The sequence below is a fragment of the Leuresthes tenuis genome, unplaced genomic scaffold (genome assembly GCF_036924035.1).
Source record: "Leuresthes tenuis unplaced genomic scaffold, fLeuTen1.0.hap1 SCAF_6, whole genome shotgun sequence".
NCBI lineage: Eukaryota > Metazoa > Chordata > Actinopteri > Atheriniformes > Atherinopsidae > Leuresthes > Leuresthes tenuis.
In genome coordinates this window covers 33805363-33808153 of record NW_027325360.1, presented here as the reverse complement: position 1 = coordinate 33808153, position 2791 = coordinate 33805363, and the positions used below count along the sequence as shown (strand labels likewise).

The window sequence follows — 2791 nt, the reverse complement described above, 5'->3', positions numbered from 1 at the left end:
CCTGACTGTTGCTTTTGTACTCTTAGGGAATAAAGAAGAATCAAATCACATGAATTTGTCTGTATTTTATTTGGACTCAAAACTAATTTCAGGTACAGCCCTTCCATCCTGGACATCTGCAGGGTGGATGGGATGGTCATCCTCAGGGTAATTAAATCGTACGGCAGGGTGTTGCTCTCCACTAATAATTGCAATATTATGGAGAACAACACATGTCACAATGATGTCATATGCCCTCTCTGGGATGACCCTGAGCTTACGCAGGCACTGGAACCGGGATTTGAGTATGTTTATGCCCCCCCCCCCCCAATCAAAATGTCCTGTAATTATAGAGGACACATTTGAGTGCATTTAAAAAGGGAGACAAAGAACATTTGTATTAGCTTCCTTACCACATGCAAATGTGTTGCTCAGACTACACTCCCGGGAGATGTGGGAATCATGCACAGAGCCAGGCCACTTGGCTTCTACATTTGTGATGATGTAAGCTGCATCACAAATGATCTTCGTAGTGCAGAGAATGAAATGACATGAGTTAGTTGTATTGTATACATTTTCATGTACATATTTTTTAAGATGGTAGGTCACATACCTGAACATTGATGCTGTGAAAGGATTTTCTATTCTCATAGTCCCCTTCATCTAGTGCAAGCGCAGTAATAGGAATATGTGTCCCATCTATGCATCCTATTACATTTGGAAGCCCTGCAAATGACAGCTAATTAAGCTACTGACCCCACTCTGAGGACGCAGCAGAAAGTACATCATGATTTAAAATAATAGAATATATGATTTCTACATTGGTCCTGTGGAATTCCTCCTAACAGGTTTGTGTCAGGGGAACACCACCATCTCTGGGAACAGGCGTTTTAGTGTGAGGGTTACTTTCCTCACAGCTCTACAAAGCTCATTTTCTAATATTTTGAAAGGTATGACATCTTTAAGTTTTTTGTTTTTTTTCGAAACTTCCTTTAGGCGATGTCATGATTTCTCCAGCAGAGGGTGTCGTGTTAGATTAAGATAAACTCCTTGTTCATAATGCAGCCTGTAAGTCGGAAGTAATGCTTATCTCCGAACTGCGGCTGCTTGGGTCCCGTGGTACTGTCTGTGGTGGACTTGGACAGACCTGAACAAACGTGTGTGATTCAATGGGTAAGTTGAGTTTTATTCGAAGTCATACGGGCATGTTGTATCGCGAGCTACTGCAGTATGGTCAGTTTCTCAAAGGGACTGTGAGCAAAGAGGACATTTATGTAACAGAGAAAGACGTTCGTTAGGTTCCCCCTCTTTTCCCTCTTTTCTGTCTTCTCAAACCCCAGCTGGTCGAGGCGGATGGCCACCCTTCCTGAGTCTGGTTCTGCCAGAGGTTTCTTTCTGTTAAAAGGGAGTCGTTCCTTTCCACAGTCGCCACAGGCTCAGGACGGGAGATTGGACTGTGAAGACAAGTTTCGGTGCAATCTGTTGATTTCCTTAGCTAGTATATTATTTTTTTAATTGGCTCTATATGAATTAATTGGATTATTTTTAAATTAATTAATTGAATTTCATTGGATTATGATTACAATGAATTGAATTCCAATTGGCTTGAATTGGACTATATTATTTAAGTTCCTTGAGATGACAATTATTGTAATCTGGCGCTATATAAATAAAATGTAATTGAATTGAAAACTGAATTGGTTCCTTTTACCAACAGAGGAATCCTGATGATTGATGAAGAGCGAAGATTAGTTGCGTTTATTTGAGAGATGTTCCCAAGATTCTAGATTTACTAGATACTTGTCTAAAGTGAACATTGTTGAAAAGCAGATGAGAACAGTGTTAGCCTGATTCTATCATTGGAAGCCCAAGAACAAACTGGATAAATCTTGAGTTAGCAGACAAAGTAACTGGTCACAGGTAAAGTTTGGAGTGACAGAGCCCTGGCAGGTAATCCGTCAGCCCGAGCCCTGATCTCTGGAAATAGTTCATATTTATCTTCTTCACATTTATCTTACAGAGGTTGTACTTACATGCGACCGAGTAGAATTGGCCAGTTACTAGTGGCATGAGCAGGCCAACCACTGTCTTCATTGTGTACTTTGGGCGTGATAAACAGTGTGTGTGTGTGTGAGAGAGAGAGAGAGAGTGAGAGAGAGAGTGCTATTTTAAGTGTGTATCTAATGTACCAGACCTATCTGACCTGATAGAAGCGCTTTATCTGACCCATTTATTTAGTTCAGTTATGCTATCTTAAAGTCTTGGACCATTCAAGGACATACATTGCATAGTGTGAGCAGAGTGGATAAGTACAAGATAGGAACTTATTTAGAAAGAGACAGGATACGAATACATAATGTCTAAGAACAAAGCCAGTTCTAACAACAGTAAGCTTTAAACCTCTATGATTTGTCGGTGTAAACACGACAGGACGTTGTCCACTGGTAGTACTGGCTGTTTCCTGTCCTGCTCACAACTTGATGCTCTAATTCTGTGCCGTTGCCCTGGTCGTTGCAGTCGGTTACCTGTAACACCCAACAAGTATTCAAGTCATAATGATCATTTTTATGTGATTCACTGGTTTGAAGTCAAATGTGGAATGTTGCAAACCAGCTCTAACACACCATTTAGCCAACTGTTGTCTTACAGAAATACAAAACCAAGAATTAGGATTTTAACAAGATTGATGTTGCATTTCTTTAAACAAGACCACCCAACTACAACAGGCATGTTGATCTTCAGTTGCTTTGTGGTTGTTTCTTTCTTCAAACTGGTGTATCAGGCATAGTTTGCTCCAGCTCGGTTTCACAAT

At 40.5% G+C, this 2791-nt stretch overlaps 1 protein-coding gene across 2 annotated transcripts in view; it reads left to right on the top strand.

The window, feature by feature from the left end:
* Positions 1-1066: 1066 nt before the first annotated feature.
* ydjc (YdjC chitooligosaccharide deacetylase homolog) overlaps positions 1067-2791 on the top strand; it is a 55260-nt gene continuing 53535 nt past the window's right edge. Inside the window, exon 1 of one of the 2 annotated variants that reach the window (XM_072388577.1) lies at positions 1067-1152. The gene's annotated coding sequence lies outside the window, so the exon portion shown is untranslated. The remainder of the gene's footprint in view (positions 1153-2791) is intronic. The other variant, XM_072388576.1, reaches the window with a different exon arrangement.